This window comes from Anomaloglossus baeobatrachus, chromosome 4 (genome assembly GCF_048569485.1).
Source record: "Anomaloglossus baeobatrachus isolate aAnoBae1 chromosome 4, aAnoBae1.hap1, whole genome shotgun sequence".
Taxonomy (NCBI): domain Eukaryota; kingdom Metazoa; phylum Chordata; class Amphibia; order Anura; family Aromobatidae; genus Anomaloglossus; species Anomaloglossus baeobatrachus.
The window spans coordinates 256,525,262-256,542,025 of NC_134356.1; positions in this window are offsets into that span (position 1 = coordinate 256,525,262).

Sequence of the window (16,764 nt, forward strand, 5' to 3'; positions counted from 1 at the left end):
TATGTTAGCATTAAAGGGGTTGTCCAAGTTTGTGATGAGTCTGCAGTGTTTCTATGTGACTGCAGATCTCTGAATTCTCACAGCACATACTGCACGCTGTCAGGATTCTCTGGTGCCAGTGTTGAAAGTGGGAGGTCACGAAACTGCAAGTATGCAGTCATGTGCCAACTAGACATTCATGGCCTCGCTCAATGACAATGAATTAAGTAAGGCCAGACATGTCTAGTCAGAGTGTGGCGAGAAGAATACAAAATGCATACTTGCGCTCACATGACCGTCCACTCTTGCTACTAGTAAGAGAGAATCCTAAAAGTTTGCAGTGCGTGCGTTGTGAGAAATAAGAAGCCTATAGTCACCTAGAGTGACTGCAAACTTTCATCTCAAACCAGGACACTGTAGCATCCCCAATTCTAACAACGTGTAATATACTCACTATCAGAATTCAGCTCAGCTTGCTAGTTCCAGCAGTCATCACATGACCACTCCTATGCGATTTTTGTGGTCATGTGACAACCAGATTTTCTTCCTGTTTCTTTTTCACTGAATATTGAGAGAATTTTGAAGAGTAGCTTGTTGACACGTCACTGTAAATGTGCAAATCACATATGAATGATTGGTCACATGACAACTACTCAAACCACTGGGGGGGTACCAAACTGACCGGGTGCTGAAAAACCTAGATACACCTCTGCTCTACCTGTATGCAAACCATTCAGACGTAACGGGGGAGAGATCGGGTGTATGCCGCGCTATCACCAGAAATAAACCATGTTGATTATTTCATGTCTTTATTCCTCATTCAGGTCAACGTGTTTTAGAGAACACTGTCTCCTAGATCAGGACATCAAGGAAAAAAATATTCTGTTATGTGTGTTTAGGAGTTGTTACTGGTACAACTCCAATAGGTGAGTGAGATTGCATCGACTTATCTGTTACCTTACCTGGTAAGACCTTATTTTGTGCTTCTATTCACAGTATTCACAGTATTTCCTATGTATGCAAACAATAAAAGACTTGTTATTTAAGCCAAGCGAAGTAAGAAGAAACTATAGGGCAGTCTCTTACCATACCTCACTAGTACTGTGTTTTTCCAAAAATAAGACACTGTCTTATACTTTTTTTGCCCCCCCCCTCCAAAAAAGCACTAGGGCTTATTTTTGGAGGAGGTCTTATTTTTGGAGAAACTACTTACCAGACCCGGACGTCTGCATGGCTCCCAGGTCCTCCCTGTAATATCCTTTTGAGTGCTGCACGCCATCCTCCCCCGCGTCTGGCTGACTTACACACACACACACCCACACACACACACTCACTCATTACATCCAGCGTTACAGAATACTTCTGGCTGCAGAGAATGATAGGAGGAAGTCACGTGTCCTCCAGCCCAGAGGTCCTGTAAGCAAGCATTCTTGCGCTCCACTGCACTGCCTCCCAGGATTCTGCCAGCCAGAAGAAATCGGTGTCGCTGGATGTGGTGTGATGCGATGTGTGTGTGGTCTGATGTTTGTGTGTGATCTGATTGTGTGTGTGTGTGTGTGTGTGTGTGAGATCGGATGTTTGTGTGTTCGATCTGATTGTGTGTGTGAGATCGGATGTGTGTGAGATCAGATGTGTGTGTATGTGTGTGAGATCGGATGTATGTATGAGATCGGATGTTTGTGTGTTCGATCTGATTGTGTGTGTGAGATCGGATGTGTGTGAGATCAGATGTGTGTGTATGTGTGTGAGATCGGATGTATGTATGAGATCAGATGTTTGTGTGTGAGATCTGATTGTGTGTGGGATCTGAGTGTGTGTGTGTGGGGTGCGATCACTGCAGGTCCTCTGCTCGGCGTTTGGTGAGTGTAATTGCGAGGTGCCCGCTTTCTATAATGAAGTGTCCTGCAGTATCTGTAACTTTTTTGGCTGCACACACACTTCATTATTGAACCGCGGCTAGGGCTTATTTTCGGGGGAGGGCTTATATTTGGAGAAATACGGTATATGAAGCTGTACTTTTTTCTGAAATACAAAGCATAGCATTCAGTACTAAAGGGGCCTGTCTGGATTTTATTCTACCCATGTATCGAGCAGCATGTTTGCCTTTAACTATTGACTTGTCAGTTCTGATATATTTTTATATACATTAATCACAAAAAGTTAGGGGTATTTAGCTTTTGGTGAAATTTTATTCTAAAGTGCACTTTAACCTTTCCAGCTGATCTTACTGTGACTTTCTCCAAACTTTTGAATGCTCATCTCCAAATGTTCAATGTTTCTGTACTTTTTGCACAACTTGCTGTTTTTTAACAAGGAGCTTAATGGCAAAATTCACAACAGATGCTTGATCATCAACCGCCCGATATATTTCAGGGTTCAATTAGAATTGGTATTTAGACAGTCCTCCTCATCATGCTGTTCATATTTTGACATCATGAGATGAAGACGACACTTAACAATTGATCAACGGTACCTTGGCATTGTGAGGGTTCAAGCAGGATGCTCTCAGATGAAAGTGACCACTGAGCTTAGAATTTCCCAAAGTGTCATCAGCAGGTTGCCACAGAGATACAGAGACAGTGGAAGAGTCACAGACAGTCATAGAAGTAGGCCGCTTTTGGCCACATTCCACACTTATGACCACTTCATTGTTACTGTTTTTTTCCTTAAAATCTAAATTTTAATTTATATTATTTTGTTAGTATTTTATAAATCCACCTTTGGCTTTCCACACTGTCTGAATCCTTCCAGACATGGTCTCAATCAGATTCATGCATGACTGAACCGAAATCTGATCCCAGGTCACTTCTACACATTCCCAATGTGGGTGCATACTGGTCGACTCACTGCATTACTTCAACTCTACTTACAAATGTTCAATTGGGTTGAGGTCTGGGGACTGTGGAGGCCAATCCAGCACCTCTACTTCATTGTCATTAAGCCATTTCTTCACCAATACTTTGTGTCTTTGTACTGCTGGAACACTGTTGTCCTATTCATATCCACAATACTCAAGTAAATAATCCCAACAAACAAAATAGATATTCAGCTCACCCAAACAATGCAAATTCTTTGGACATGGTTTAATAATTTATTTGAACGGTGCAAGGAAAGATGGTAGTCGGTATCCAGATAGATTCAAATTAAAGGCGAAGTTCAGCAAAATCCAGCATCATGTCAAGAAAGAAAAAATTCAGCAAGTTTATTTCAGCACTTTAAAATTGGAATATAAAAGGGGATAAAAATAAAGGACTCATAGTTGCAGCTTATGCATTTCCAACTAAATGTTCTTAATCATAGCTATACCCGTGGGGCAATTACTTTTATCCCTTTTTGTATTCCATTTTTATTGGGACAAAATAAACTTGCTGAATTTTAACCTTTTTTAATGTGATGCTTGATTTTTCTGAACTTCACCCTAGTACTCATGTATATGAAGTAACTTCTGTTGTAGGATTCTTACATATAGCTCAGCAATGACACTACCATCGACCTTGGTGGAGAATACAATGCCTCTGGCTGTGAAACATTCCTATATCATCAGGAGTCTTCCACTGAACTTGACAGTTCCTTCAATCTCATAATCTGTTTGACCCTTTTTCCCTTTTTTCTTCCAGACCCATTTGCACCTATCAGAGCCTAATCTATTAACTTTCATCTAATCGCTCCAAATCACCCTTTTCCAATCTTTTACTGTCCACTTTTTGTACATTTTGCACACTCAAGCCAACTCTCATTATGACAATATTAAAGTCGAGGCATCTTCAACTTTTTTCCGTGTATCATTCCAGACTTGAGTAAAGTTCTTACAACTCTGTTCTCACTATTACAAAGCATACATGGCACTGTCGTGGTTGTCGTGCCAGAACTGATAGACCTTGTGATTAGCCAACTTGTTGACTCTGAAATTTTGCCTGGATGTCCACCTCTCGGCTTTTGAATGCATGGATGGACTTCATTTCATATCCTTACAACTGTTATGGCACTCACATGGTGCAGTTTGCAATTTTCTTGGCTGAGAGACTGTTATCAAAAAGCTGGATTATGCGGTTTCTCTTTTATTGGAAAATCTGTTTTTTTGGCTGCCTCACAATTTGAACCAGTGTCCTTTCGCATGGGAATCAACCTAATGACATCCTGAGCTATTAGGTAATGTGAGAACAGGTTGGAATTTGCAGTATACAGGAAGAAAAAAAAATCCACCACCAGGAGCAAAACAGTAGCAATGCAGTAACATGACTAGAATCTGTATAACTAATCATATGTTAAATAATTGCAAGTCAAATTTATATATGAGATAACCAAGATGATTGTGAAGGTAGCCTCATGCTCAAAGCTGTAGTGGATGGTGAGATATGGAGCCTGAAAGTCAAAAGTTCAAAACATTGTTACTCTTTTGCTCATCAGTGTATCCCAGTGTAGCACAGATTATTGTTTTGGACGCATTGCACAATTTGTAACTGGTAAATTTAAGACTATATGTTTTACATTGATTTTATGACAAATTTTGAAAGTTCATGTAAATTTTGAAAAACTTGCAAATTTCATGTTTTAATATTTTAAATCATATAGCCACATAAAACATTTATCTATATTTACCATATGTCTGATTCACTCTAGTGTCATTTTTCAAATTAACTTTTATTTTTATTAGGATGTTCGAAGAGTTAAAAGTTTAGCAGCACTTTTTTTTTTTTTTTCAAAGAAATTGCTAAACCTTTTTTTGAAAGACCTATTCACTTTGTAGTGACTTTAAGGGGCCTTTATATATTGGGGGAAAAAATAATTTAAAAAATTGCAGGTGTGAAGGTGCACGTAATTGTTTAGCCCCCCCCATGATGCACTAAGTGCCTGTACTTGGTCTGAACAATCCTGTGCTGATAAAGTACCTTTAGCGCTGAGGTTTATGTAAATAGCAGCATGTTCTGAAGTGTCTAGAGGTTTTTCATTGTACCCTTTAATTTACTTATTAAATGGTTACTTATTACTTTTATGATCCTTAGGGCCGCTTTACACGCTGCGACATCGCTAGCGATCGCACCCGCCCCCCCTTCGTGTGTGCGTCAGGGGCAAATCCCATGGCGAACAATATTGCTAGTATGCGTCACGCTTCCTAACGACGTCACTGTGGCCGGCGAACAAACTCTTTTTTAAGGGGCAGGTTTGTGCGGCGTCACAGCGACGTCACACAGCGGGTCACCAATAGAAGCGGAGGAGAGGAGAGCAGCCGTATTAATGTCACTCCCTCCTCGTTGCCGGAAGACGCAGGAACGCTGTTGTTCGTCATTCCCGGGGTGTCACACGTAGCGATCTGGGCTGCCTCAGCAACGACGAACAACCGGCGTCCAAAATGAGCAACGATATTTGGGAAAGGAACGACATGTCAACAATCAACTATTTTTGCTGTTTTTCAGATAGTTAGCGGTCGCTCGTAGGTGTCACACGCAACGACATAGCTAACGACGCCGGATATGCGTCACGAATTACGTGACCCCAGCGATATCTCGTTAGCGATGTCGTTGAGTGTAACGGGGCCTTTAGTGCACTACATTGCTGTGATTTGTAGATACTGAATATGTAGCTTAATCCGAGGAAACACACTATTCTCTCCTGACCCCAATATATTTCATGAGCCAATATTTTACATTTGAGGTGGGCAGCTGTTTAGAGATTATTTTAACAAGCTAGTAGTAAAGACTTGTGGTTTTTCATCTAGAAGTTTCAAAAACAATACAGATGTTAAAATGTGGCCATGTCCAAACATGAGAAATTGTCCTTAGGGTTCACAATCCAAATGACTAGGTCAAGCAATAGTTTGGAGCAGCATCGCTATTACAAAACCTTGATATCTAAGATTGGATTATTTCTAAATATCAGGTGTCAGATACTAAATATTAAGACACTCAAATTCACAATCCAATTCCTGATTTCCCATTGAATGAATCACAGCAGTGGTTCCCCGGGTTTGGAATTAGCTTTTCCTGTGCTCCCTTACGTTTGTAGACTTCTCGCTGCCTCTGGATGTTTGTATTGTGAAACTTTTCAGGGAAAGGATGGCGTCATGAGCGGGCCCTTCCTGCTTCCTGGAGCCACTCTGTCTCAGGAAAAAAAGCTTCAAGGTCAGGCTTGTACAATACATTTCCTATTTGTATAGTCGACCAATCATGTGCTGCTTGGGATTCCAACAACAAAGTGTCTACAGACAATAAAAGATGTTAGACCACCTATCCTTGATAAATAGCTAAGGTACTTTATACAATTGCATGCATTGGTTCCAAGAACCAATTTGGCTCATTATGTGTTCCATTTTTATCATATTAAAAAATTAAAGTAGAAATAGAAATATTTCCAATCAACATTCCTGAAGATGTAGATTTGTGTCTGCACTGACAAGTAACGGGATATCCAATAAATACTCTAATAGGGCATATGCATCCGACCATCTTCTGTAGCTTTGCTAAAGTTTGATTCTCGGACATTCTGTAAAATATATAGTCATATAGGGATGACCATTACACATTTTCTACACTCCAAATAGCAATCTTAGCTACAGTGAAGGAAATAATTATTTGATCCCTTCCTGATTCTGTTAAGGCCCCGTCACACTAAGCAACATCGCTAGCAACATCGCTGGTAACGAACAACTTTTGTGACGTTGCTAGCGATGTTGCTGTGTGTGACATCCAGCAACAACCTGGCCCCTGCTGTGAGGTCGTTGGTTGTTGCTGAATGTCCTGGGCCATTTTTTAGTTGTTGCTGTCCCGCTGTGAAGCACAGATCGCTGTGTGTGACAGCGAGACAGCAACAACTAATGTGCAGTGAGCAGGGAGCCGGCTTCTGTGGAGGCTGGTAACCAATGTAAACATCGGGTAACCAAGAAGCCCTGTCCTTGGTTACCCGATATTTACCTTTGATACCAGCCTCCTCCGCTCTCACTGTCAGTGCCGGCTCCTGCTCTGTGCACATGTAGCTGCAGCACACATCAGGTAATTAACCCGATGTGTGCTGTAACTAGGAGAGCAAGGAGCCAGCACTAAGCAGTGTGCGCTGCTCCCTGCTCTGTGCACATTTAGCTGCAGCACACATCAGGTAATTAACCCGATGTGTGCTGTAACTAGGAGAGCAAGGAGCCAGCGCTAAGCAGTGTGCGCTGCTCCCTGCTCTGTGCACATTTAGCTGCAGCACACATCAGGTAATTAACCCGATGTGTGCTGTAACTAGGAGAGCAAGGAGCCAGCGCTAATCATTGTGCGCTGCTCCCTGCTCTGTGCACATTTAGCTGCAGCACACATCGGGTTAATTAACCTGATGTGTGCTGTAACTAGGGGACTGGGGGCTGGTCACTGGTTGCTGGTGAGCCACGCTCCAGCGATCCCTGCCAGGTCAGGTTGCTGGTGGGATCGCTGGAGCGTCGCAGTGTGACAGCTCACCAGCAACCTCCTAGCAACTTACCAGCGATCCCTATCGTTGTTGGGATCGCTGGTAAGTTGCTTAGTGTGACTGGACCTTTAGTTTTCCCTGACAAAGACATGAACAGTCTATAATTTTAGGGATAGTTTAATTTTAACAGTGAGAGAATTATCAAAATAACATCCAGAAAATCACATTGTATAAATTATATAACTTTATTTGCATTTTGCCGAGAGTAATAAGTATTTGATCCCTCTGACAAACAAGGCTTAATACTTGGAGGCAAAACGCTTGTTGGCAAGCACAGCAGTCAGACTTTTTTGTAGTTGATGATGAGGTTTGCGCACATGTCAGGAGGAATTTTGGTCCACTCCTCTTTGCAGATCATTTCTAAATCATTAAGATTTTGAAGCTGTCGCTTGGCAACTCGGAACTTCAGCTCCCTCCATAAGTTTTCTATGGGATTAAGGTGTGGAGACTGGCTAGGCCACTCCATAACCTTAATGTGCTTCTTTTTGACCCACTCCTTTGTTGCCTTGGCTGTATATTTTGGGTCATTGTCGTGCTGGAAGACCCAGCTATGATCTATTTTTAATGTCCTAGAGAAGGAGGTTGTCACTCAGGATTTTACGGTACATGGCTCCATCCATTGTCCCATTCATGCAGAATAAGACCCCTAAAACATAATGTTTCCACCTCTGTGCTTGACAGTGGGGACGGCGTTCTTTGGGTCATAGGCAGCATTTTTGTTCCTCCAAACAACCTCAATTTTTGTCTCCTCTGACCACAGCACCTTCTCCCAATCACTCTCAGAATCATCCAGGTGTTCATTGGCAAACTTCAGATGGGCCTGCATGTAATGCCCTGGCCTAGCCAGGTAGTCACAGAAGAGTGCATCCTCCTTGGTAATTCCACACACACCCCCACATGCTGCATATGAGCAGCCGCCTCTCCCCCTCAGGGGAGGAAGTGAAGAGAGCAGGAGGGGAGGAGTTGAGAGGAGTTGTAGGAGAGAGGCAGAGCAGTGAGGAGCGTGTCTCCTGGGCTGCTGGAGAGAAAGAAAAAGAGCAAGCTGTGTCTTGAAGGAGTCTGCAGAGAAAGGAGCAGAGTGGTCAGGGGTTGGAACCCCTGGACTGCGGGAACAAGTCAGGCATTAGGAGGGGACCCGAAGTGGACCGGGGCAAGGTAGTGGCCCGCCGGCATCATGAACGGGAACCCGGACTAGTGCAGGGGAGTGGACTCCCCGTTCCAACCAGAGGAGTTAAGCAGACTACGAAGGGGCCCCTGCTCATTGTACCGTGTGTGGAACCCGGACACTACTCGCCCACGGCTTCCGGACACCGGCAGTTTGGTTTACAAAAGGACTCTGTGTTTACTGACCCTCCACATCAGTACAGCCTCATCCAGCACCACGACTAGTAACTGTAAGTTCCCCATTTCCTGCCTCCTAAAGACTGCTCCCTGCAACCCCTCACAGTACGTTGGGCCCCGGGGCATCCATTCGTACCCACAGAGAGGTTAACATCCAGCTGCCATCCCATCGCCCCCGGGTGCTCCACAACAGCAGCGGTGGTGCCACACCTCACCACACACCGTGGGTGGCATCACAGACAATCTCCCTTGTAAATATCCCCTTTTCACTTGTGGGTGGCGGACCGCTGCTCGAGCCCGGGTTCGGCTCCAACTCGAGCCACAGTAAAGCCCCGGATCCGAGCATCCCTGAGCAACCCCTTAGCTACAGTCTGGCCCCCGCCCGCAACACTGCACATGTGCCTTCTTGAGCAGTGGGATTTTGCGGGCAATGCAGGATTTTAAGCCATTACAGCATAATGTGTTACAAATGGTTTTCTTGGTGACAGTGGTCCTAGCTGCATTGAGATTACTAATAAGTTCTCCCATGTCGTTTTAGGCTGATGTCTCACCTTTATCATGATCCTGGATACCCCACGAGGTGAGATTTTGCATGGTGCCCCAGATTGATGTATTTCTTCCATTTTGTTACTATTGTACCAACAGTTGTCTCCTTCTCACCCAGCATCATGCTTATAGTTTTGTAGCCCATTCCAGCCTTGTGCAGGTCTATGATCTTGTCCCTGACGTCCTCAGAAAGCTCTTTGGTCTTTCCCATGTTGCAGAGGTTAGAGTCTGACTGATTTATTGAGTCTGTGTACAGGAGTCTTTTATACAGGTGACAATTTAAAGCTGGGGTCACACTAAATGACAGCGACAACGACGTCGCTGTTACGTCACCATTTTCTGTGATGTAGCAGCGACCTTGTAAGTCGCTGTTATGATCGCTGCTTAGCTGTCAAACACAGCAGCCGAAGCAGCGATCATAACGACACGCGTCGCTGTGCTGCAACATGTGCAGTGAGCAGGGAGCCGCGCACACTGAGCGCTGGCTCCTTGCTCTCCTAGCTACAGTACACATCAGGTTAATTAACCCGATGTGTACTGCAGCTACATGTCACAGTGCAGAGAGCAGGGAGCCACGCACACTGCTTAGCGCTGGCTCCTTGCTCTCCTAGCTACAGTACACATCGGGTTAATTACACGATGTGTACTGCAGCTACATGTGCACAGAGCAGGAGTCGGCGCTGGCAGCGTGAGAGCGGCGGAGGCTGGTAACGAAGGTAAATATCGGGTAACCACCTTGGTTACCCAATGTTTACCTTGGTTACAGCTTACCGCAGCTGCCAGATGCCGGCTCCTGCTCGCTGCTCGCTTCATTTCGTCGCTTTCTCGCTATCACACACAGCGATCTGTGCGTCACAGCGGGAGAGCGACGACCAAAAAATGAAGCTGGACATTCAGCAACGAGCGGCGACCTCACAGCAGGGGCCAGCTCATTGCTGGATGTCACACACAGCGACGGGACGTCACAGAAAATGGTGACGTAGCAGCGACGTCATTGTCGTTGTCGCTGTGTGTGACACCACCTTAAGACAGCTGCCTTTAGTGCAAGTAACAAGTTGATTAGGAGCATCTAAGTGGTCTGTAGGAGCCAGAACTCTTAATAATTGGTAGGGGATCAAATACTTATTTCTCTCAGCAAAATGCAAATAAATGTTTATAATTTATACAATGTGATTTTCTGGATTTTATTTTGGATATTCTCTCACTGTTAAAATTAACCTACCCTTAAAATTATAGACTGTTCATGTCTTTGTCAGTGGGCAAACTAGCAAAATCAGCAAGAGATCAAATAATTATTTCCTTCACTTTATACTGACCCTCCCCAGATCCAGCCATGTTTCTGCACTGCTGTCTTTGGCCCTTGTCGGCAGCGTGTACATTGGCAGGACCGCTGCAGCCAATCACTGGGCTTTGCAGACATAGCAATGTACACATGGCCTGTTAATAAAGACAGGGAATTCAAATTATAGAGGTTGGAAAATTATTAACTGTAACCCCTGTAATAGTTTATATTTCTGATTCATATTTCACGTCCTTTTTTTATGTAATACAGCCAACTATTCTATTTGAAAAGAGTTCTACATCTATTTTCTAACATAATATGACCTAGAAAAATGTATATATCAAATACTCATACTAGCTGCTATAAATAATGCGTTATTTAGTGGCATGTTTTTCATGGGTAAATCATGAATATGTGTTTTTTTGTAGCAGTTTACGAAAAAATCACTGATGGTAAAAACTCACACCCTGATCAAACCCTGATAATCAGACTTTTTTTTCTTTCTATAGTAGAAAAATTGCTTAGCTTGAATGTTGTAAAAGACTAAAGAAAAATCTTTTACTTAAAGAGGACCAGTAATTAGGTCGAAATTAGCCAGTTTTGGCTCTTATTCTATTTTTGCTACTACTTTGGGTGATTTTTTTTTTTTCTTTAAAGATCTGACTCCAGAGACATGGGCCACTTTATAGTTCCAATTTTTATGATCTTTACCAAACGGGCAGTCCCTTGAGAGTGTCTTTAGGTTTCTCTCCATTATCATGTGAGCACCGCCTCCTCGTGACGGCCATAAAAATCAGCAATAATTAAAATGGCTCATATCGGAATTGTACAAGGAATATTTTTTTTTTATACAAATGGATATATAATGAACTAATACTAGGAAATCTGTGAAAATTGATTTATCTACATTAAAGGTTAGGGACAAGTTCATGATGAGAGTTTTATAACATTCATCATTTGAAAAAAAAAACATTTACTATCTTTATATCTTGATAAAGTCATCTAACGACTTCTTTGGCTACAATAGTCTATTGTTGGTGTGGGAGGCAAGGAACTACCCTGGCTTGGATCGGAATTCAAAGATGCAGCTGGTACAGTTAGGGAATACGATGAACATATTATATGTGGGAGTTGTACTAGTCTGAAATTATCCCAATGTAGGATACAACATACGGTTTATAAAACTGATATTTATGGGTAGATTAGAACAGTAGAAATGTGTGAGCAATGAAAAATAGTTTTAATCTCTGCCATTAATTCAGTACTGAAGATTTAATGACATACCAAGTCATAGTAAGCCATGTAAACTCCATCTAGAAACTAGTAAAGATTAATACATGATATATATTTACATGAAGATTGGTGCAGAGTTGTATGTGTACATATGTATGTATACACACAGTGGAAACCAGAAGTTTACATACACTATCTAAAAAGGCACATCTGCATGTTTTTCTCAATATTTGAAATGAAATCAGAATAAACCTTTCCTGTTTTAGGTCAATTAGGAATCAAAGCTATTTATATTTGGCAAATGCCAGAATAATGAGAGAGAGAATGTTTTAAGGCTTTTTTTATTACTTTCTGCAAAGTAAGTCAAAAGTTTACATACAGTAAGAGTACTATACCTTTGAGACAGCCCATATGATGATGTCATATCTTTGGAGGCTTGTGATAGGTTTATTGGCAACATCTGAGTTAATTAGAGACACACCTGTGGATGTATTTTAATGCACACCTGAAACACTCTGCTTCTTTTTTGTAGCATTATGGGAAAGTCAAAAGAAATCAGCCAAGATCTCAGGAAGAGAATTGTGGACTTGCCCAAGTCTGGTTCATTCTTGGGTGCAATTTCCAGATACCTGAAGGTGACTCGTTCATCTGTACAAAGAATTTTATGCAAGTATAAACAAGATGGAAATATCCAGCCATCATATCACTCAAGAAGGAGACGAGTTCTGTGTACTAAAGATTATAGTTTTTTAAGGTTGAAGGGAGACTCTAAGTCTATCTAGTTCAACCCGTAGCCTAACATGTTGATCCAGAGGAAGGCAAAAAAAACCCAATGTGTCAAATAAGCTCCAATGGGGAAAAAAATTCCTTCCTGACTCCACATACGGCAATCAGACTAGTTCCCTGGATCAACACCCTGTCATAAAATCTAATATACATAACTGGTAATATTATATTTTTCAAGAAATGCGTTCAGGCTCTGCTTAAATTTTACTAGTGAATCCCTCATTACAACATCATACGGCAGAGAGCTCCATAGTCTCACTGCTCGTACAGTAAAGAATCCTCATCTGTGATTATGATTAAACATTCTTTCCTCAAGACGTAGCGGATGCCCCCGTGTTCCAGTCGCAGGCCTAGGTGTAAAGAGATCTTTGGAAAGGTCTCTGTACTGTCCCCTCATATATTTATACATTGTGATTAGATCCCCCTAAGCCTTTGTTTTTCCTAACTAACTAACCCCAAGTTTAATAACCTGTCTTGGTATTGCAGCCCCCCCCATTCCTCTAATAATCTAGGTCGCTCTTCTATCTACCTGTAAGATTATGCTATTTATAACCTTCTATACTTTTGCTAACAAGAAATGCATCCATTCCTCTCTTAAATTCATTCAGTGAGTTGGCCATCACCACTTCCTCAGGAAGAGAGTTCCAGAGCCTCACTGCTCTTACCGTGAAGAACCCTCTTCTATGCTGATGTAGGAATTTTCTTTCCTCCAATCGAAAAGAATGCCCCCTTGTTCTTGTCATAGTCCTTGGTACAAACAGATCATGGGAGAGATCTCTATATGGCCCTCTGATATATTTGTACATATTTATTAGGTCTCCCCTAAGTCTTCTCTTTTCTAGAGTAAATAGACCTAATTTTGATAACCTTTCCGTGTATTGTAATGCACCCATTCCAATTATTATTTTAGTAGCCCGCCTCTGAACCCTTTCAAGTTCAGTAATGTCTTTCTTCAGCACCGGCGCCCAAAATTGCACACAATACTCCAAGTGTGGTCTGACTAGTGATTTGTACAGAGGGAGAATGATGTTTTCATCTCGTGCCCCCAGACCTCTTCTAATGCATCCCATCACCCTATTTGCTTTGGTGGCTGCTGCCTGACACTGGGCACTCCAATTTAGATTCTTATTCACTAAGATGCCTAAGTCTTTTTCCATGTCTGATTTCCCCAGCAGTTTCCCATTTAGTAAGTAATCGTAGCATCTGTTTCTCCTTCCCATGTGCATAACCTTACATTTATCTGTGTTAAACCTCATTTGCCATTTTTCAGCCCAATTCTCCAATTTACTCAAATCCATCTGTAGTTGCAAACTGTCCTCCTTTGTGTTAACTACCTTACATAGTTTTGTATCATCTGCAAATACTGATATTTTACTCTGTAAACCATCCACCAGATCATTAATAAATATATTAAATAGTAGGGGGCCCAATACAGACCCCTGTGGCACCCCACTAGTAACCCTGGCCCAATCTGAGTATGCACCATTAATAACCACTCTTTGTTTTCTACCACTAAGCCAGCTACCTACCCATCTACACACATTTTCCCCGAGCCCAAGCTTTCTCATTTTACTTAGCAGTCTTTTATGTGGGACAGTGTCAAATGCTTTACCGAAGTCGAGATAAATGACATCCAATGATTCTCCTCGGTCCATGTGAGAGCTTACATCCTCATAGAAGCTGATCAGGTTAGTTTGACAGGAGCGATCCTTCATAAATCCATGTTGATATGGAGTTAAACAGTTATTAACATTGAGACATTCCATAATAGTATCCCTTAAAAACCCTTCAAACATTTTACCCACAACAGATGTTAAGCTTACCGGCCTATAGTTTCCAGGTTCCCTTTTGCACCCTTTTTTGAATATTGGTACCACATTTGCTAGCCGCCAATCCAGTGGAACAGACCCAGTTTCTATAGAGTCTTTAAATAAAAGGAATAGAGGCCTGTCTATCACATTACTTAACTCCCTTAATACCCGAGGGTGAATGCCATCAGGGCCTGGTGATTTGTCAATTTTAATGTTACTAAGTCGGTTCTGCACTTCTTCCTGGGTTAGGCAGGTCATACTTAATGGGGCATTTACATGATCACTCTGCATTTCCCCTAGCATATGCTTTTCCTGTGTGAACACAGTTGAGAAAAAAGTATTTAAAACATTTGCTTTTCCCACATCGCTTTCTATGATTTTACCCTCATTATTCTTTAAAGGGCCAACACCATCAATTTTAATCTTTTTTCTGTTTATATAATTAAAGAATAGTTTGGGATTTGCTTTGCTTTCCTTAGCAATGAGTCTCTCAGTTTCTACTTTTGCTAAATATATTTGTTTTTTACACATTTTATTTTTTTCTCTATATATTTTTAATGCTTCCTCACTGCCTTCTTGTTTTAGCTTTTTAAATGCCTTTTTCTTATTATTCATTGCCCCTTTTACATCCTTATTTAGCCACATTGGTTTTCTCCTGTTCCTAGCCCTTTTATTTCTGTATGGTATGGCTAGCTCGCAGTGGGTGTTTAATACCGATTTAAAAATGTCCCACTTATTTTCTGTGCTCCCATTTTTGAGCATATTGTCCCAATCAATTTGGCGAAGGTCTTCTCTAAGCTGATCAAACTTTGCTTTGCTGAAATTCAGCGTTTTTGTAACCCCCCTCCAAGGCACCTTACTAAAGGACAAGTGGAATTGTATTATATTGTGGTCACTATTCCCTAGGTGCCCATCCACTTGTACGTCTGTTATTCTATCTGGCCTGTTGCTTAAAATTAAGTCCAGAAGGGCTGCCCCTCTAGTTGGGCCCGGCACAAGTTGGGACAGATAATTATCCTTAGTTACTGACAGAAACCGGTTTCCTTTCTGAGATACGCAGGTTTCAGTTTCCCAGTCTATATTGGGGTAGTTGAAGTCCCCCATAATAATCACCTCATTGTGATTTGCTGCTTTGTCTATTTGTTTCAATAATACATTTTCAGTGGTTTCTGTTATATTTGGTGGCTTATAACAAACCCCTATGAGGATTTTATTAGTTTTCCCTCCTTGTATCTCCACCCATAGAGACTCCACCTCTTCATTTCCCTCTTGAATATCTTCTCTTAGTCTGGGCTTTAAACTGGACTTTATATATAGACAGACTCCACCCCCTTTCCTTTTTTTACGATCCCTCCTAAACAATTCAAGATGAACATGCTTTGGTCAGACATGTGCAAATCAACCCAAGAACAAAAGTAAAAGTCCTTATAATGATGCTGGTGGAACCTAGTAAGATTGCGTCATTATCCACAGTAAAACGACTACTGTATCAACATGGGCTGAAAGGCCACTCTGCCAAGAAGAATCCATTAGTCCAAAAGAAACATAAAAAAAATCCAGATTAATGTTTGCAAATGCACACAGGAACAAAGACCTTCATTTTTGGAGACATGTCCTTTGAGCTGACGAAACTAAAATTAAACTGGTCATAATGACCATCGTTGCATTTGGAGGAAAAAGGAAGAGGCTTTGAAGCCTAAGAGCACCATCCCAACTGTGAAACACGGGGGTGGCAGCATCATATTATATTGTGGGGTTGTTTTGCTACAAGAGGGACTGGAGCACTTCACAAAATAGATGACATCATGAGGAAAAAAGAGTACGTGGCAATACTGAAGCAACATCTCTAGACATCAGCCAGGAGCTTAAAGCTTGGGTGGATATGGGTCTTCCAAATGGACAATGACTCAAAGTATAATGCCAAACTGGTTACAAATTGTTGTATGAATAACAAAGTCAATATTTTGGAGTGGCCATCATAAAACCCTGATCTCAATCCTATTGAAAATTTATGGGCAAAACTAAAAATGCAGGTACGAGCAAACCAACATACAAACATGGCTCAGTTATACAAGTTCTGTCATGTGGAATGGGTCCAAATTCCTACCAACTATTGTGAGAAGTTTGTGGAAGGATAGCTAAATCGTTTGACCCAAGTCATACAGTTTAAGGGCAATGGTACCAAATACTAATGAAATGTATGTAAACTTTTGACTTTGCAGAAAGTAATACAAATGGCTTAAAACATTCTCTCTCTCTGTCTTTCTCATTATTCTGGCATTTGGCAAATAAAAATAATTTTGGTTCCTAATTGTCCTAAAACGGGAAAGGTTTATTATGATTCCA